At 37.9% G+C, this 20,963-nt stretch overlaps 1 protein-coding gene across 9 annotated transcripts in view; it reads right to left on the bottom strand.

Annotated features, from left to right (window-relative positions):
- LOC145506180 (uncharacterized) overlaps positions 1 to 20,963 on the bottom strand; it is a 300,106-nt gene that overhangs the window by 95,629 nt on the left and 183,514 nt on the right. For 4 of the 9 annotated variants that reach the window (XR_014053602.1, XR_014053603.1, XR_014053600.1 and 1 more), the window contains 2 exons: positions 13,082 to 13,135; positions 12,217 to 12,936 (listed from right to left, as the gene is read on the bottom strand). The exons of the other annotated variants lie outside the window; for them this stretch is intronic. The gene's annotated coding sequence lies outside the window, so the exon portion shown is untranslated. Of the gene's footprint in view, positions 1 to 12,216; positions 12,937 to 13,081; positions 13,136 to 20,963 lie in introns of those variants that run through there. 9 annotated transcript variants of the gene reach the window in all.

Here is a 20,963-nt window from a genome sequence, read left to right as displayed (position 1 = left end):
TGAGTGTCTGTGTAAAAACTGTTTCACCAGCCAGGATAAGTTCAGAAATCTGAGTCAGAACAGTAAAATGGATGCCAATTTTAGACAGGAGCAAAGGAGAAAAGATTTTAAGGATGGAGCACTGCTTTGAAAGAATACACATAAAATAACTTAAGTTGCACAACTCTTGCATGTTCACAGTGACACCATTTTATTGGCAAGGTTTACCACATTGCCCTTTATCTTTTAAACAATGTCTGTACAGTTCTTATTGTGTTTTAGAAACTGTGCTAGGTGCTAGGGACATAACAAAGAACAAAAGTATATTTCCTACCCTCATGGGCCAAATCAAATTCACTACCTATTTTTTCATAGTTTTATTAAAACACTATAATTTGATTATGTATTGGCCATGACTGGTTTGCTATGACTGTTACAATGAAAGAATCAAGTAGTTGTGACAGAGAATGTTTGGGTCATAGAGTCTAAAATATTTACTACCTGTCCCTTACAGAAAAAAGAAACAAAACAAAAACAAACAAACAACAACAACAACAAAAAATGTTGCCAACCTTTGATCTAGAGGGATAAATTGACAAGTATATGGAATCTTGCAGTTCCATAGCAGATTCTGAGGATCAAGAAAGACTGAGGAAACATTCAAATGGAGACCTCAAAATGAACAAGTAGCAATCAGATATGGGTAGAGAAAAAGTAATCCAAGGACAGGTCACACATGAAGGCAGGAAGGCAAGAGAGCATGTCTCACTCAGGAAACTGAAATCACAGTAGGTCAACATGGCTAGAACAAGGAGAAGGTGGGGAGTAAGGATGAAAGATGATGGAAAAAAGAAGATCAGGACCCAGATTTCTAAGTTTCCTCTATATTAGTCTAAGAAGTTTTGAAATTATTTTGAAGAGTTCAAGTTGTGAGATGAAATAATTGAGCTGTAGGAATTTTGTGTTTATATAAGATTTACAATAAGGCATATTTCTGACATAGCCACCAGGAAAACAAAAGCAATGAACTTTGAAATTAAGATTCATCAGGAAAAGCTAACAATCAAATTAATCTATCTCTTCAACTCATACCAACCCATGGCTCTTGGAATTAAGTGCCTGTGACAGCATATTACTAAAATTTCCTGTAACTCTTAAGTCAAAGCTTCAACTTCAGCTTGTACTGATAGTACAACCAGAGCACATCTGAAAAAATAGTGGAAATTTTTTTCCAAGAGAAATCCAAACTGCCTTGTCTGAAAATGAGGCAGCTGAGGCAACTTAGGTTTGATTTCTGCCTTTTCCATAAAGAAGAGAAATCCAAACTGCCTTGTCTGAAAATGAGGCAGCTGAGGCAGCTTAGGTTTGATTTCTGCCTTTTCCATAAAATGCCTATATAATCACCCATGGTTTTCACCCTATCTCATTGGTTGCTCCATCTCAGTCTTATTTCCTTGTTCTTCCTCTTGTCCTAGACCTCCTAACATTGGAGTCCCTAACACTCAATCTTTAGCCCTATTCCCCATCTACACTAACTCATTTAGTGAATGAATCCAGTCTTACTGCTTTAAATATCATTAACAAATGAATGTTTCTCAAATGTTCTCCTGAATTTCAGTCTTGTGTATCCTTTTGCCTATTTGATATGTCCACTTAGCGTCCAGTGGATATCACAAACTCAAAATATCCCCCACCAAGCTTCCTCTTTTCAAAACTACTCAACCTGCAGTCCTTTCCATTTTATTTGCTAATAACTACATCACTTCCACGATTCAGATCAAAGATGTTGAGGTTATTTGTGACTCCTCTGTTTTTCTTACACTCCTCATCCAATCTGTCAGAAAATCTTCTTGGTTCTGACATCAAAATACATACAAAATTTAACCTTTCTCACCACTTCCACAGATGCCATCCACCACCATTATCTCTCACATGTACTAATTAAAACAGCTTCCTAAATGTTCTGATTCCATCCTTTTCTCTTCAAGTCTATTCTCAACACAGGAGTCACAGTAATTCATTTAAAATATAAGTCAAAATGTATCAGTCATCTTTTTATAACTTTGTATTGACTTCCCATCTCACTCTAATGGCTATAGTCTCCTCACTCCTGGTCCCCATTACATCTCCACTCTTAACTGTAACTACTCTCCCTCTCATTCACTGCATTGTAGGCCATTTTCCAGATATTTTGTTATTGTTCAGTTGCTCAGTCGTGTCTGACTCTTTGTGAGTCCATGGACTGCAGCATGCCAGGCTTCCCTTCCCAAGATGTCCTTTACCATCTCCTGGAACTTGCTCCAACTCATGTCCATTGAGTCAGTGATGTGATCCAACCACCTCATCCTCTGTCATCCCCTTCTCCTCTTGCCTTCAATCTTTCCCAGCATCAGGGTCTTTTCTAATGAGGCAGCTCTTTGCATCAGGTGGCCAACTATTGGAGTTTCAACTTTAGCATCAGTCTTTCCAGTCAATATTCAGGATTGATTTCCTTTAGGATTGACTAGTATCTATACTTCTCATATATACCAGGGATATACCAGAGATGCTCTCACCTTAGAGTGTACATACTGGCTGTTTATTTTACCTGATATGCTATTATCCCCAGATAATCACACAGCCAATTACTTTGTGGTAGATTGAATAATTGACATCAATTTTCTATCCCTCCCTACATCCATATTCTTGCTTCATCATGGGTAGACATACTTCCCTGACCCCTGACTTTATGCTTGGCCATTTGGCTTGCTTTGTCAATAGTATATGGGCAGAAGTAACAGTAGGCCTATTTGAGCCTAGTCCTGAAGAAGTTTGCTCCTTGAATTTTCATCACCTTGAAAAGTCTTTGCCTTACCTGATTGTACTATTGAGGCTATGTCCTAGAGTCCTATGGAAGAGAACAACTCCAGCCAACCTACCAACTACTGAACAAGAATAAATGACTGCTCTTTTAAGCCAGGGATTAGTAAAATTTTCCTATAAAGGGCCAGACAGTAAATAGTTTAGACTTTGGAGACTATATAGGCTCTGTTGTAACTACTCGACACACTATCATAGCTTGAAAGCAGTCATAGACAATATGCAAATGAACACAAAACATGTCTATTTACATAAACAGACAGTGTGAAAAAACTAAGATCTGAAATGGCTCTGTCTGACTCCAAAGCTCTCTCACTCTGTATTATATCATCATAATATCATTTATATCTTTATATCATTTATAATATTATCATAATATCTTGAGAAACCTGTATGCAGATCAGGAAGCAACAGTTAGAACTGGACATGGAACAACAGACTGGTTCCAAATAGGAAAAGGAGTACGTCAAGGCTGTATATTGTCACTCTGCTTATTTAACTTCTATGCAGAGTACATCATGAGAAATGCTGAGCTGGAGGAAGCACAAGCTAGAATCAAGATTGCTGGGAGAAATATCAGTAACCTCAGATATGCAGATGATACCACCCTTATGGCAGAAAGTGAAGAATAACTAAAGAGCCTCTTGATGAAGATAAAAGAGGAGAGTGAAAAAGTTGGCTTAAAGCTCAACATTCAGAAAACTAAGACCATGGTATCCAGTTCCATCACTTTATGGCAAATAGATGGGGAAACAGTGGAAACAGTGGCTGATTTTATTTTTTGGCTCCAAAGTCACTGCAGATGGTGATTGAAACCATGAAATTAAAAGATGCTTCCTCCTTGGAAGGAAAGTTATGACCAACCTAGATAGCATATTAAAGAGCAGAGACATTACTTTGCCAACAAAGGTCTATCTAGGCAAGGCTATGGTTTTTCCAGGAGTCATATATGGATGTGAGAGTTGGACTATAAAGAAAGCTGAGCGCCAAAGAATTGATGCTTTTGAACTGTGGTATTGGAGAAGACTCTTGAGAGTCCCTTGGATGGCACGGAGATCCAACCAGTCCATCCTAAAGGAGATCAGTCCTGGGTGTTCATTGGAAGGACTGATGTTGAAGCTAAAACTCCAATACTTTGGCCACCTAATGCAAAGAACTGACTCATTTGAAAAGACCCTGATGCTGGGAAAGATTGAGGGCAGAAGGAGAAGAGGACGACAGAGGATGAGATGGTTGTATGGCATCACCAACTCGATGGACATGGGTTTGGGTGGACTCCGGGAATTGGTGATGAACAGGGAGGCCTGGCATGCTGTGGTTCATGGGGTCACAAAGAGTCAGACATGACTGAGCAGCTGAACTGGAAATTCGAATATCATTTAATCTCATTAAGGGCAGGGGTCTAGGGAAACCTGATATTTTATTTAAAAAATAAAAAGAACAATCATCCATAGATATTGTTGATAAAATAAACATTTAGCTGGCCCAACTTTTACTCCATCACTTTTTTTTTTTTAACTGACAATTCTAGAAGTATCCTTCAACACTTGCTACTTTATATCTTGGTATATAATTGCTGATTTTGCCAAATTTTCCTTAGTTGAATACAGAGACTTTCTGACCTGTTTTGCAGCCATGTTCCTGACTTAGTCTATGCTTGCCTTGAAGTTATTAGACCAAGCTTCCAAAAGTTAAACCAACATCCCAAAATTCTAACTGGCATTTGGGCTTTCTTGGCCTGCTCTTCCACTTGACTTTGCACTTGAATTACCTCAGTATGTACTAACTCACTGACAGTACTCAAGAGTCTCATTGCTCTCTGAAGTCCCACAGTCACTCTAGTCCAGCGTTAGAACATATACAGTGAGCTGTCAGTCTCTCAATATTTTATATGTTCACTTTCACAAGTTAGAATCAGTAACACTGCCTGGTAATATTAGTTCCCATCCTTCCCCCTTTGTGGCAAAGCATAAATTTTAATTTTCAGCTTCCAGAAAACAGAATATTGGAATCACATTTTGATTCCCTGTAGGATTTCAAGTGGAACCTATAGAGACCTTTTTATATCATTCATGCCTAGAGGCTATCAATGCTCTTGAATGAAAGCCTATACTACAAAGTCAGATTAGACCAGCTTTTAGATTCTGGTTTCACCTTCAAATAATGTATGAAAAGTTGAAAGTGAAAGTCACTCATTCGTGTCCGACCCTTTGTGACCCCATGGACTATACAGTCCATGGAATTCTCTAGGCCAGAATACTGGAGTAGGTAGCCTTTCCTTTCTCTAGGCGATCTTTCAACCTAGGGATCGAACCTGGCTCTCTCTCATTGCAGGTGGATTCTTACCAGCTGAGCCACAAAAGCCCTAAATAATGTATATGTTTGGACAAGTCACTTAATGTCCTTCCTCAGTTTCTTTATCTCTAAAGTATTTTACTGAAACTCACTTCCTAGGGTTTGTCTTGAAGATTAAATGCATTATTTAATGGATGTCTAGATAAGTGAATGAGTGTGTGTGTGTGTGTGTGTGTGTGTGTGTGTACTTTTCCCTTCCCTGCATTCTCCTCTTTACTTTCTAGAAAGTTAATAATCACCTCTAAGAGCATTAGTGCACGGAGCAATACATGTTGGGGGAGAAAATAAAAAGATCCTATAGCAATGACTGGCTTTAGCTTTTAAAAGAGCAGTTCAAAGGAAGGAATTCATGAGTACAAGCTATCCTGAAGATGCATGAAGACAAAATGTTTTTTAGCATAGAATATAAGGATTCCCATGTGCAAGGGAAGAAGAAATGAGGGAAAAGTACCTGGATCTCAAAATCAAATGGGATGTGTACCTTGCTTCTGGCAGTAACACTGGGCTTTGGCAAGATCCCAAGAAATTACATATGCCTGGCATGTCAGGTTTATGAAAGGTTATAATAAGAGAAAAATCTAGGAAGGTAGCTTAGGGTCAGATTTTGCCACTGTACAGAGTTTACACTCTGTTTAACAGAGAGTGACAAGTTTGAAGATAAGGCGAGACTCCAAAGGCTGTTTTAGGAAGATTAATCCAAGGGGAGTCAGAATTGAAGGAAAGAGAGAGACTGGTGGCAGAGAGATTAGAAGGAGAGCTAGGAGTTAGGGCTTTACTGTAATAGCCAGAGCCTACAGTGATGAAATACCAAACTTGTATTTTTTGACCTCCCAATCCCTAGACTTCAAAGGCTGGGTGAAGAAAGCACTTTGGCCAAAATTTCAAGATGCTCTTGGCCTTGCCAGACAGAATTACAACTACCTGTGAGTTAAACCAGAGCTTTAAACACAAAGGTGCTAGAGATCCCATTTAACCTGGCCTCAGTATCCTAGGCATCTTACATGAGGCACCTTTTGTCTTCTTTTCAGCAATTCATTTAAGATGACCTGAGGTCTAAGAAGTAGGAAATTGGATGCGACTGAAAAGGGCAGTCTGTGAGAGGACTGAGTAGCTCACTGATTATAATGGCTCCAGAATCAGGCTTTCTGCATTTTTAAAAGCCAAGGGCATGTGTGCTGTTTTCTTTTACACAGCACTCCAGGATCTTTTTACCTATTCGAAAGGTTATTATTGCCATTAAAATACAAACTACTTTCACTGGCATTAAACAACATATATCACAAAGCTTCCACAGATGCCAATTAGGCTTAGGGAAGCTCTTTCACAGCTCCTGCAGTAGTTTTGTCTCATAAATGAGCAAGTCAGAATCCCTCTGGTCACAATAAAGTACTGACAAGATGCTTACTGACTCTGCTGAAAAATACAATAACTACTGAATATAGAAATAAATATCACATGACCAGTTATCCAGTAACTGCAGAAAGTAGTTCTGGCCTAAAGATATCTTACCTACTTTTGCCTTAGAATGGAATCTAGAGAGAGGATTAAATCTCAAATCTTTCAAGAGCCTACTATGTTCCAGGTACTTGGCTCAGCCCTTAGCATGCGTTATTTTGTGCAAGCCTTATAACAACTTGATAAGCTAAATATTACTATGTTTATTCCACAAAGGAGAAAATAGAGCTTCAGAGAAGTAAGATCGCATGACAAAAATAAAATAACAGAAAAATGTATCAATCTGGTATTCTACTCCAAGTTTGTTTCTCAGCTTTTAGAAAAGATTGTTTAGGAAAGTATATGACTAAATCCCAAATGAAATATGTAGGAACTATTCATTAGAATTAAAGGAATAAAGGAAGAATGGCACTTCCAACATGTAACTTATCTCATTAATATTAGTCCCATTTTGTAGATGTGGAAATTAGAGAACTGGATTACTGAACTCCATCTTCGTGATCCAAAACTCCTGCTATTTTCCACTGCATCAGTTCAGTTCAGTTAAGTCGCTCGGTTGTGTCTGACTTTTTGCGACCCCATGAATAGCAGCACGCCAGACCTCCCTGTCCATCACCAGCTCCTGGAGTTCACCCAAACTCACGTCCATCGAGTCGGTGATGCCAACCAGCCATCTCATCCTCTGTCGTCCCCTTCTCCTCCTGCCCCTAGTCCTTCTCAGCATCAGGGTCTTTTCCAATGAGTCAACTCTTCACATGAGGTGGCCAAAGTATTAGAGCTTCAGCTTCAACAGCAGTCCTTCCAATGAACACCCAGGACTGATCTCCTTTAGGATGGACTGGTTGGATCTCCTCGCAGTTCAAGGGACTCTCAAGAGTCTTCTCTAACACCACAGTTCAAAAGCATCAATTCTTCGGTGCTCAGCTTTCTTTATACTCCAACTCTCAAATCCATACATGACTCCTGGAAAAACCATAGCCTTGACTATACGGAACGTTGTTGGCAAAGCAATGTCTCTGCTTTTTAATATGCTATTTAGGTTGGTCATAACTTTCCTTCCAAGGAGTAAGCATCTTTTAATTTCATTGCTGCAATCAACATCTTCAGTGATTTTGGAGCCTAAAAAAATCAAGTCTGACACTGTTTCCACTGCTTCCCCATCTATTTCCCTTGAAGTAATGGGACCAGGCGCCATGATTGTAGTTTTCTGAACGTTGAGCTTTAAGCCAACTTTTTCACTCTCCTCTCTCACTTTTATCAAGAGACTTTTTAGTTCTTCTTCACTTTCTGCCATAAGGGTGATGTCATCTGCATATCTGAGGTTATTGATATTTCTCCCAGCAATCTTGATTCCAGCTTGTGCTTCCTCCAGCCCAGCGTTTCTCACGATGTACTCTGCATGTAAGTTGAATAAGCAGGGTGACAATATACAGCCTTGACGTACTCCTTTTCCTATTTGGAACCAGTCTGTTGTCCCATGTCCAGTTCTGACTGTTGCTTCCTGACCTGCATACAGGTTTCTCAAGAGACAGGTCAGATGGTCTGGTATTCCCATCTCTTTCAGAATTTTCCACAGTTTATTGTGATCCACACAGTCAAAGGCTTTGGCATCATCAATAAAGCAGAAATAGATGTTTTTCTGGAACTCTCTTGCTTTTTCGATGATCCAGCAGATGTTGGCAATTTGATCTCTGGTTCCTCTGCCTTTTCTAAAACCAGCTTGAATATCAGGAAGTTCACGATTCACGTATTGCTGAAGCCTGGCTTGGAGAATTTTGAGCATTACTTTACTAGCATGTGAGATAGTGCATTTGCGTGCATTCTTTGGTATTGCCTTTCTTTGGGATGGAATGAAAACTGAACTTTTCCAGTCCTGTGACCACTGCTGAGTTTTCCAGATTTGCTGGCATATTGAGTGCACACTTAACAGCATCATCTTTCAGGATTTGAAATAGCTCAACTGGAATTCCATCACCTCCACTAGCTTTGTTCGTAGTGATGTTTTCTAAGGCCCACTTGACTTCACATTCCAGGATGTCTGGCTCTAGGTGAGTGATCACACCATCGTGATTATCTGGGTCGTGAAGATCTTTCTTGTACAATTCTTCTGTGTATTCGTGCCACCTCTTCTTAATATCTCCTGCTTCTGTTAGGTCCATACCATTTCTGTCCTTTATCAAGCCTATCTTTGCATGAAATGTTCTCTTGGTATCTCTAATTTTCTTGAAGAGATCTCTAGTCTTTCCCATTCTGTTGTTTTCCTCTATTTCTTTGCAATGATCACTGAGGAAGGCTTTCTTATCTCTCCTTACTATTGTTTGGAACTCTGCTTTCAAATGGGTGTATCTTTCCCTTTCTACTTTGCTTTTTGCTTCTCTTCTTTTCACAGTTACTTGTAATGCCTCCTCTGACAGCCATTTTGCTTTTTTGCATTCTTTTTCTTGGGGATGGTCTTGATCCCTGTCTCCTGTACAATGTCATGAACCTCTGTCCATAGTTCATCAGGCACTCTGTCTATCAGATCTAGTCCTTTAAATCTGTTTCTCACTTCCACTGTATAATCATAAGGGATTTGATTTAGGTCATACCTGAATGGTCTAGCGGTTTTCCTTACTTTCTTCAATTTAAATCTGAATTTGGCAATAAGGAATTCATGATCTGAGCCACAGTCTGCTCCCAGTCTTGTTTTTGCTGACTATATAGAGCTTCTCCATCTTTGGCTGCGAAGAATACAATCAATCTGATTTAGGTGTTGACCGTATGGTGATGTCCATGTGTGGAGTCTTCTCTTGTGTTTTTGGAAGAGGGTGTTCGCTATGACCAGTGCGTTCTCTTGGCAAAACTCTATTAGCCTTTGCCCTGCTTCATTCTGTACTCCAAGGCCAAATTTGCCTGTTACGCCAGGTATTTCTTGACTTCCTACCTTTGCATTCCAGTCCCCTAAAATGAAAAGGACATCTTTCTTGGGTGTTAGTTCTAAAAGGTCTTGTAGGTCTTCATAGAATCGTTCAACTTCAGCTTCTTCACCATTATTGGTTGGGGCATAGATTTGGATTACCATAATATTGAATGGTTTGCCTTGGAAACGAACAGAGATCATTCTGTCGTTTTTGAGACTGCATCCAACTACTGCATTCCGGACTCTTTTGTTGACCATGATGGCTACTCCATTTCTTCTAAGGGATTCCTGCCTGCAGTGGTAGATATAATGGTCATCTGAGTTAAATTCACCCATTGCAGTCCATTTTAGTTTGCTGATTCCTAGAATGTTGATGTTCACTCTTGCCATCTCCTGTTTGACCACTTCCAATTTGCCTTGATTCATGGACCTGACACTCCAAGTTCCTATGCAATATTGCTCTTTACAGCATCGGACCTTGCTTCTATCATCAGTCACATCCACAACGGATATTGCTTTGCTTTGGCTCCATCCCTTCATTCTTTCTGGAGTTATTTCTCCACTGATCTCTAGTAGCATTTTGGGCACCTACCGACCTGGGGAGTTCCTCTTTCAGTATCCTATCATTTTGCCTTTTCATACTGTTCATGGGGTTCTCAAGGTAAGAATACTGAAGTGGTTTGCCATGCCCTTCTCCAGTGGACCACATTCTGTCAGACCTCTCCATCATGACCCGTCCGTCTTGGGTGGCCCCACACGGCATGGCTTAGTGTCATTGAGTTAGACAAGGCTGTGGTCCATGTGATCAGATTGGCTAATTTTCTGTGATTATGGTTTCAGTGTGTCTGCCCTCTGATGCCCTCTAGCAACACCTACCATCTTCGTAGAATCATATTAATAGAATGCTAGAATAAAAAGATACCTTCTCTCATCCAACACATTCATTTAATAGATGAGTGAGTAGAGGTCAATAGGTTAAGTGATTTGTCCAAAGGCAAACAAGCTGTCCATAACTGAGACTTTTTGTGTCTTCTCCTGAAATTCTTACCAAGCATCCAGGTCCATTGTTCTCCTAAATTAGGAAGACTCACATCTATCCCTATTGAACTTTCACTAAGGGTTCTGTCATTTTCAGGATTATTTCTATGCTACTCCAAATATCTGTCTTTCACTGTATCTTTCCTTTCAACTCCTCTAGAACACTGATTCCTAACTCTAGGTTTTCAATCCTCAGTTTTTTTAAAGCTGCTCCTGTTCCATTCTTCTCCATCTTTGTACATCCTGGTATCTCCATCCACCTGATTCCTCATGATAGAAAATGTAAGTCATTCTTAATAACTCATTCATAGTCTCCCAAGTCCTCTTCATGGTAAGTTTATACTATCTTCATTATACACGTCCACTTTATTTTGTCTCCACTGCCTGCCATTTACCTGGTCCAAATCACCATCACTTGTCACCTAGCCTTTTGCAGTAACCTCCTGAAGGATGTCCCCCACTGAAAAGCCCATCCATCTTCATTTTTGTTCTTTTGCAATCTATTCTCCACACAACCAGAAGTCAGAGTATCTATTAAAAATACTAAGCTTATTTTGGATCTCTTTAAAACCTTTCAGTGACTTCCAATGCACTTAAGATCAAAATTTAAAATTGTAACAAGGCCTTAGGAGCCTGTACAATCCACCTGAATCTACCTATCATTTCTGCCACTCTCTCCCTCCATCAGTATACTTCAAACATATTATCTCCCATTCCTCAGATAACTTCAGCTCATCCTTCAGTATTTTACAAGTTTAGCTGAAATTTCCATAGAAGTTTTTTCCTTTTCTCTCAGTCTAAGCTGCGTGTCCCTTTAATTTTCAGTCATAGAACCCTGTGTTTTTCCTTCATTGCACTTACTTCAGTTCCTAAGTACCTGTATATTTTTGTGGTTAATAGTTTGCTCTTGTCGACCTCTCTAAACTGTAAAGACCATAAGGGCAAGGACTGGGTCTATTTTGTTCTCTGATAAATCTTCTGCCTTATCAAAGAGGCTGCTACATTGTAGAAGCTCATTAACATCTGGTGAAAAGAAAAATGGCCGAACAGTCAAGAATAACCCAATTATTTTAAGACTTATATTGGAATTCTATCAAAATAGAATTTAAATTTATTTATTCTAGTTTTTTTAAAAAATCAAAGCTTTTACACCACAGTTGATAAGTGGATGGGAAATAATGAAAGAAGAATTAAGAAATACAACTATAGATAGAAATTAACATGTCATATAGACCCCAAATGTTAAGATAATTAATTTCAACTATGCTTTATTTCCTGACAAGTATTTAATGAATGACCATTATATCTATGTATTCCAAATTCAGTTTCTTTTTAAACAATGAAAAGTAAAAAATACCTGGCCTTAATCAATTCCCTCCAGCCCAAATTTACTGTTCGTTGATTAAAACTGGTCCTGGAAATGATAAAATATCCACAGAGCTAAGTGAAAAAGGATTCCTGGCTTACATGAATAAGGGCAGATGAAGTAACCCACTCAGGAAAAAGGATATATATATATACACACAAAACCAGATATGACATCAGACTGGTTTCATATACATAAAACAGAATGTACTGATTCATCAAAATTCATCTGCCTAAGAAAGACATGACAGTAAAGAAATGAGAAGTTCTGGTCAAGCATTTTATTGACTGACAGTCCTCATTATTCAGTTGTATGCTAATGGAATATCCCTGACAAAACTGCCTGATACAATTTTTTTTCTGCTAATTTCCTGTCACTGAACTGCTCATGTTGAGCACAGTAAACAGAATAATCATAAAATTCAGGTAATTCAAGAAAAATCATATATGTATATATACATATGTATACATTCACACATGTACACATGAACATTTGTTTACATGTCAAAGATACTAAAACAAAAGGAATAGTCCTTACTATCTTGAATTATACACAAATTCTTCATGTACTTTGCCCAGGATGAATACAGCCACTATAGCATATATTCTCTCAAATAAATTTTACTTCAAAAATATAACTCAATTTTCATTGCAATGTTGATGTCTTTCTAAGTAATAGACTAGTTCTCAATCAACCCTCTGACCTACCTTCTCTTAAATCTTTTGTGGAATGAAGCAGAGTAAAAGCATTTAAATAAATAAAATAACCTACTAACTTGATCTTGTTTTATAAATGTTATAAATGGGGTCTTCACTAGAATGTATAAATCATTCTCCCTTGTGAGTCCCAGCTAGGCTTCTGTTTACCAGATGGAAGTAAAAAGTGACAGTACATACAACATGTGCTCCAAATCCTCCTGTCAAGATTTTCATAAAGTGATATGTCTCTAAACATCCCACCGTAGTCCAGATGTGTTGGGCTTGACCTTTAAAACACAAAATAAAATAAAACAGCCACAGGTACAGGCAGGAATCTGTTCCAACTTCTTCATGAATGCTGCTTGAAACTTCTTAATGAAAGTTACAAGGCAATACAGAGCACAGAGCCTAGAGAACATCAGCAGCACCTACCTGATGCTTGAAAATGACAGGTATTCTAAGCCTCAGTCATTGTGTTCTGGAAATCTGATCAAAAGGAAAATATCTCCATTAGGTTAAAGGACATCTCTTGGCCAATAGAGGGTAAGATCAAGGAAACCTATCAAATTTCCTTTATACTAATCATTAACAAAGTACTTTCACATACTTTTTGCTATAGCTTGAATGTTTGAGTCTCCCCACAATTCCTATGTTGACAACCTAACCTCAAAGTGATGGCATTAGAAGGTAGGGCCTTTGGGAGGCTCTGCCTTCATGAATGGGATTTGGCAACCTTATAAAAGAGGTCCAAAGGAGTCCCCTGGTCTCTTCCCCCAACTTGAGAGTACAATGAGAAGTCTGTAACCAGAAGAGGGTTCTCACCTGATCATGCTAGCACTCTAATCTTACATTTCCATCCTCCAAATCTGTGAGAAACTTCTGTTGTTTATAAGCTACCTGGTTTGTAGTATTTTATTACAGTAGCATGAATGGACTAAGACACTTCCCTTTAATACTTACTCCAATTCTGTGATACAGGTATTATGGCTCCCGTTTTGCAGATAAGGAAAATAAGACTCTGAAAACTTAAATCACTTGCCCAGTGCCATCACTGCTGCTAACTGACAGAGTTAATTTTTCCATTCAGTTCTTCATACAACAAATTTACAGTTTTCCCTCACCAGCATATTCTATCTACTAAGCTTATGCTCCTAAGGGATCCTTGAATTTTGCCTTTGTTCATACAGATCACATTTCTCAGGCCAGATCAGGTTCAAGCACCTCTATTAAGAAACACTACACAACAAGCATGAATGTGGGTGCTGGACAGCATGGTGCCCAGTTACTAACTGAACTGTCCTATGTAGCATCTCCAGCCCTGAGACATACTGTTAGAATGGGAATAAATGAGTATTTATTCTTTAATCTTGAATAAATGAATATTGTATCCTGAGTCCCTTTAGGCAGATTAGATTTTGGTTTCATTTTGTTCCATTCTCTTTAACTGTTTGACTCTCACAGCCCTGTTCTCTATTGGCTCTTTTCTCTATTTAAATCTAAACTTGTCTTATGAGACAGTTCAATTAAGACAAAATAAAAGTAACACATTTCAGCTAATAGTGATCTACATTATTTTGTTCTAATGTCTCACTCTTTAGTTCAATCTATCCTTTAGGATTCAGGTGCAATCTCATATCTTTCACAAAACTTTTTTCCTTAACTCTGATCTTTCATGGATTAAGAAGAAAATATCCATCTCTACCTGAAGAGTGAAACCTGGAATCAATGGAAAAATACACTGTTGCATAAGAGAAAGGATTCATTCCTCACTAAATCTTCTAACATATCTTGTATTATATCATTATGTTTATACTAAGGAAATTGTCCAAAGCTTAAAAAATAAAGCAAAAAGAAGAGCACATGTTCTTTAAGGGGCCAACACTGTGAAGTTTCATGTTATTTTACATATTTCTTAATCCAATAAAACTTCAAATAACTTCTGTCTAGGGTAAAAAGTAAATCCAAAGATTATGGGTATGCTATCCAGGACATTAACCAGTTTTAGATATAACCAGGCAATCTTATTCCAATATTCTTTCTTCAATATCTGTAAGTACTCAATTCTTCAAATGCTATTTGAATTGATTTTCCTGCTGACTCTCTTATTAGCGATTGAAATCTTTATACGTATATATACATACGTAGAGACTACATTTAAATGAAAATTACATTTTTGAACTTCCTAAAAATTATATGAGTACTTACTATATACTGTGTGTTTTTTCATGAATTCTTACTGAATTTCCAAAAGAATCATGTGAAATAGTATTATTCCCATTTTGGAACTGAAGAAGTATAGACTCGAACAGTTGAAAGGATTGTCCTGAATTTACACATCCAGAAAATTGTAGAGATTTACTTTAAATTCAAAATTTTGATCTAGAGCCAGAGTCATGGTGATGAAGACTCTCTTGCCAGAGATTTATAACATCTTGGTCTACTCTGAGACAGGGCCGAAGAGTAGTGGAAGATGAATGAATATCCAGGAACAAGATGTTATTTGTTACTATGGGTTCATATAATAGGCTGATTAAATATTATTCATCCAATAGATATTTACTTGTTGAGTTTCTACTATGTATCAAGTCCTATGTTTACTGATTGGGGGAGGGCAAGTGATCAGTGATAGAAAGTTATATCAAAAACAGATTCTATTCTTAAGGAACTTATAGTCATGAATGAAAATCACTGAAAAAATAAAACATACACAAAATATTAATTGTAGTCTGATGAATATTTATTTAATATTTATTAAATGTCTACTATGTGTTAGGCACTCTGCTGGATACCTGCAATGATAAGACAATATGATCTTTCATGGTGTTTATAAAAAATATAAATAGTAAAGAAGTAATTTTAAGAGTGAAGAATGTTTTACATTCTATACTATGTTTTACAAGCATGTACCTGAGGAATGCTATTATTTTCTTTCTATGCGTCTGAATTTTCAAAAACGTAAAAACTGCTGTGAATATTAATTTTTTAATCAGATAGATATAAATATTATTTTTTCAATACAAGGTTAAAGGAGACATGTACCATAAGAAATACAGATAAGAAAATATGAAAATTCAGAGGAAGGAGGAACTGTTTCTTGTAAAAGTAATTAAGAGCAACTATATGACCCAGATGTTCAAGCTGGTTTTAGAAAAGGCAGAGGAACCAGAGATCAAATTGCCAACATCCACTGGATCATCGAAAAAGCAAGAGAGTTCCAGAAAAACCATCTATTTCTGCTTTATTGACTATGCCAAAGCCTTTGATTGTGTGGATCACAATAAACTGTGGAAAATTCTGAAAGAGATGGGCATATCAGACCACCTGACCTGCTTCTTGAGAAACTTGTATGCAGGTCAGGAAGCAACAGTTAGAACTGGACATGGAACAACAGACTGGTTCCAAATAGGGAAAGGAGTACGTCAAGGCTGTATATTGTCACCCTGCTTATTTAACTTCTATGCAGAGTACATCATGAGACACACTGGGCTGGATGAAGCACAAGCTGGAATCAAGATTGCTGGGAGAAAGATAAATAACCTCAGATATGCAGATGACACCACCCTTATGGCAGAAAGTGAAGAAGAACTAAAGAGTATCTTGATGAAAGTGAAAGAGGAGAGTGAAAAAGTTGGCTTAAAGCTCAACATTCAGAAAACTAAGATCATGGCATCTGGTCCCATCACTTCATGGCAGATAGATGGGGAAACAGTGGAAACAGTGTCAGACTTTATTTTTCTGGGCTCCAAAATCACTGCAGATAGTGATTGCAGCAATGAAATTAAAAGACGTTTACTCTTTGGAAGGAAAGTTATGACCAACCTAGATAGCATATTAAAGAGCAGAGACATTACTTTGCCAACAAAGGTCCATCTAGTCAAGGCTATGGTTTTTCCAGTGGTCATGTATGGATGTGAGAGTTGGACTATAAAGAAAGCTGAGCGCCACAGAAGTGATGCTTTTGAACTGTGGTGTTGGAGAAGACTCTTGAGAGTCCCTTGGACTGTGAGGAGATCCAACCAGTCCATCCTAAAGGAGATCAGCCCTGGGTGTTCATTGGAAGGACTGCTGTTGAAGCTGAAACTCCAATACTCTGGCCACCTGATGTGAAGAGCTGACTCACTGGAAAAGACCAAGACACTGGGAAAGATTGAGGGCAGGAGGAGAAGAAGACGACAGAGGATGAGATGGCTGGATGGCATCATCGACTCGATGGACATGGATTTGGGTGGACTCCGGGAGTTGGTGATGGACAGAGAGGCCTGTCGTGTTGTGGTTCATGGGGTCGCAAAGAGTTGGACATGACTGAGCGAGTGAACTGAACTGATATGACCTAGTGGCACTTGAAATGAGAAATGATATCAGAACTGTGATATCCAACTGTTTTAGCGTAAGAGAGTTGTCAATTATATGCACTACCAATGCAAACTGGTTTCCTAACTTGGAAGATGATGAAAAAGGCTTAAAGATGAGGGATATCTTTGCCATCCCAATATGTCTTTTCCTCTATCTTTTTACATAGAAAAAAACACTGAAGTGTTCCAAGATTAAATCAGTTCAGTTCAGTACAGTCGCTCAGTCATGTCCGACTCCCTGCGACCCCATGAATTGTAGCACGCCAAGCCTCCCTGTCCATCACCAACTCCCAGAGTTTACCCAAACTCATGTCCACCAAGTCGGTGATGCCATCCAGCCATCCCATCCTCCGTCGTCACCTTCTCCTCCTGCCCCTAATCCTTCCCAGCCTAAGGGTCTTTTCCAGTGAGTGAAATCTTCACATCAGGTGGCCAAAGTATTGGAGTTTCAGCTTCAACATCAGTCCTTCCAATGAACATCCAGGACTGATCTCCTTTAGGTTGGACTGGTTGGATCTCCTTGCAGCCCAGGGACTCTCAACAGTCTTCCCCAGCACCACAGTTCAAAAGCATCAATTCTTCGGCATTCAGCTTTCTTCACAGTCCAACTCTCACATCCATACATGACTCCTGGAAAAACCATAGCCTTGACTAGACGGACCTTTGTTGGCAAAGTAACGTCTCTGCTTTTTAATATGCTATCTAGGTTGGTCATAATTTTCTTTCTAAGGAGTAAATGTCTTTTAATTTCATTGCTGCAATCACCATCTGCAGTGATTTTGGAGCCCAAAAAATTAAAGTCTGACACTGTTTCCACTGCTTCCCCATCTATCTGCCATGAAGTGATGGGACCGGATGCCATGTTCTTAGTTTTCTGAATGTTGAGCTTTAAGCCAACTTTTTCACTCTCCTCTCTCACTTTCATCAAGAGGCTTTTTAGTTCCTCTTCACTTTCTGCCATAAGCGTGGTGTCATCTGCATATCTGAGGTTATTCATAGTTGATCTCAAACCCATTCCTAGCCCTTGCTGACTTCTAGCTTCTTCTTAGTTTCCCCTGCAGTTAGTATTGGCCATGTAACATAATTTTTTCCATTTAGGATGAAACTGAAAGTCTGTGGGAGAGGGATAAATTCTAGGAAAGTCTCTCTTTCCTGTTAAAAGAAACAGAGAATACTACTCTTCTCTGTGTGTCTTGAAAAGGGATACAGCATCTGGAACTTGCACAGGAGTCTAAAACTGGGAAGCCATCTTAACAGCATGAGAAAGAGGTCAAGAGCATCACAGATACAGCAGAACCTTGAAACCACTGTAAGCTATTGCTTATCTCCAGATGTCTTATAATGTGGGGAAAATAAATGCTTATTTGCTTAAGTGCCTATAAACACTTCCTGTTACATATAGATAGAAGCATTCTTACAGGATACAGTGAATTTTGCAGGAAAGATACCAAAAGATTATTCTAAGAGGGAAGAAGAAATCAACATGAATATCAAGCTGGTGGGTGAAAAATGTAACATAGAAGAGACTAATGAGACACTCTGTGTCATTGGAGTTATATAATTGATATCAAACATTGCCTCATGAGAGCAAATCCAGACCTACTGATAAACCTTCAGAAAACGATACTAGCTAGACCCTAATGGAAGACACACGGACACTGGCAAAGGGAGGACTCTTGCTTATCTAATCAGACTCTCTTCCTTCACTCTAGAGTAATGCTATGATTCTTCGTTTATCACATTCAGATCTTTGCCATCGATTTTTTGTTTTGGCAGCTATCTAATACATCAACTATCTAATACATCAACCCTTCTCTATCCTCCACACATATTTGTATTACAATTTTTAGTTAATGATTATGACTCTGTAAATGATAGCTACACATTTTCTTCTGTATAGTTAAGTTTCTCTGTAGTCCATCAATATGGACTGGTTACTTTCTAGGCCTGACACTCCATGTTATACTGAGGCTTCCTTACACAACTCTCCTATGGTTATGGTGGGTACACTAGTCCCTGAGTACTACAATTTTTTATTACATGGTCTATTCCTTGTTTCGTTGTAGGACCTCATAACTTCCTACACAGTTGTGCATTTTCACCTTGCATTTCCAAAAATTTTATTTATTCTGTTTTCACATTTCATTAATATGTGGCCTTGTACAGAATTACAGAATTTTGAAAAAGATTATAAACCTCAAAAAGTTGTAAAATATTGGCTCCATATATCAAAGTCAATGTTGCTAAAGCCAAGACAGAGAAGACTAAGGCAATCTTGAAAAATGAAATCAGTGTCCAAATTCAGTAATTGTTTTTGTTTGTTTTTAATAGTGTTTACCTGAATTTCACAAAGAGCAGGGAGTACCTGGAACTGTGCCACTAATAATGAAAGGAAATCTTATCTAAGATGGTGCATTTCTTTCCCAGAGCTATGTCATACCATCCTTTGAGATTTCTGCTAGAAAAGTAGAATCAAATCTCAAATAATGCCTTTTGAATTGTATTCTCTAGTATTACAGATGAAAGACAGTACAGTATCATACCTCTGTGAATGTAAAATAGCATGAACCTGCTTTACGATACACAACAGTAATGGTGCTTTGTCAGCACTGTTTTTAATGACATTATTCTGGGATGTTTTCTTTCCAGATGATGATAGAGAAATTGATTAAAAAAACAGTGCCAGATACCACAATAGTAACAGAATTTTACTTTTTTCTTGGGTTTTATTTGTTTGTTTCTAGACCAATATGACTGTTAATTTCTATACAATACCACCTCAACATAGTACCAACTGGGATGCTTTTTCCAAAGTTGAGAGCCAAGCTAAAGTTTTCAAAATTGAAATTATACATATATAAGCAAATATATTTATGTTTATAAAAAATCAATAGCAGTATGTTATTCATCAATAGCAGCAATAGATCTTTGAGACTGCATAGTCAGCCACCTGAATAAAAAATCAAGCACACTCCATTAAAAAAAAAAAAAGGTAAAAATGCCACATAAAAGACCTGCAAAATATATATTCTTCTCAAACATTTGAGAAAATTGATCATTTAATGGGATATAAGCCACATCATAGCACATTTCAAAGGAACAGAACCATATAGACATTGTTATTTGCAATTAAGCTAAAAATCAGCTTTTTAAAGTAGAAAAAACTGTTTGGAAATGAAGATATAGATGTTTAAATAATTCATTATTAAAAGAAAGAATTATAAATATATTTTGAATTAAGCAGTAACAAAAGTACGACACATCAAAATGTATGAGATACAGCTAAAATTTCACTTAGGAAATTTATAGCCTTAAATACACACATTAAATGTGTATATTTAATTATTAATTATTTAAATATTAAATAAGATGAAGTACTAAAAACTCATGTATGTGCGCTCAATCGTGTCTGACTCTTGTGACCCTATGGACTGTAGCCCGCCAGGTTCCTCTGCCAGTGAGATTTTCCAAGCAAGAATATTGAAGTGGGTTGCCATATCCTACTCCAGGGGATCTTCTCAACCCAGGGATCAAACCTACATCTTTTGCATCTCCTGTGTAGGTGGCCAGATTCTTTACCACTGTGCCACTTGGGAATCTGTACTTTAGGGTCACTATAATTCGTTTGATTTGACTGCCAAATGATAGTCACTGAATATATCAAAAAAATACAGTTATCTATTCTCTTTCAGAGAGCATTTGGACTTTTCCAGTTTTTATTATAAAGTTGCTACAGACTTTATTATACTTTTCTCTGCACTAAAATTTAAGAGTTTTCTTGGATAAATATTTAAGGATAGACTTGTTAAAGAGTTGGGTTTGTGAACAACTGAAGTTGTTATATTCTTTATATTACAGCAATGATTAAGAGATAAAGTCTACATTCCCTTCAACATTTGGGTTGTTGGACTTTTTAATATTTGCAAATGAATGTGCCATGTGAATGTGAAATGACACTTCAC

Source organism: Giraffa tippelskirchi, chromosome 5 (genome assembly GCF_054371585.1).
Source record: "Giraffa tippelskirchi isolate mGirTip1 chromosome 5, T2T-mGirTip1v1.2.pri, whole genome shotgun sequence".
Lineage (NCBI taxonomy): Eukaryota > Metazoa > Chordata > Mammalia > Artiodactyla > Giraffidae > Giraffa > Giraffa tippelskirchi.
This window is presented reverse-complemented; position numbering and strand designations above follow the sequence as displayed.